Below are 250 nucleotides of genomic sequence, written 5' to 3'. Positions count from 1 at the left end.
CATCCACCCATCCATTCATCCATCCATCCATCCATCCACCTACCCATTCATGAGTCCATCCATCTATCCATCTGTCCATCTATCCATCTACCCACCCACCCATTCATCCATCCAAACATCTATCCATCCATCCATCCATCCATCTATTCACCCACCCATCCATCCATCCATCCATCCATCCACCTACCCATTCATGAGTCCATCCATCCATCCATTCATCCACCCACCCATCCATCCATCCACCCATCCA

General features: G+C 49.6%; 1 protein-coding gene across 10 annotated transcripts in view; it reads right to left on the bottom strand.

Annotated features, from left to right (window-relative positions):
* The window catches only part of HMCN2 (hemicentin 2), a 155,427-nt gene that overhangs the window by 58,064 nt on the left and 97,113 nt on the right, over positions 1-250 (bottom strand). The gene's annotated exons all lie outside the window — the stretch shown is intronic.

This window comes from Equus quagga, chromosome 1 (genome assembly GCF_021613505.1).
Source record: "Equus quagga isolate Etosha38 chromosome 1, UCLA_HA_Equagga_1.0, whole genome shotgun sequence".
NCBI classification, from domain to species: Eukaryota; Metazoa; Chordata; class Mammalia; order Perissodactyla; family Equidae; genus Equus; species Equus quagga.
Note: the sequence above shows the minus strand (reverse complement) of the source record. Positions and strands in the feature narration are given on the sequence as shown.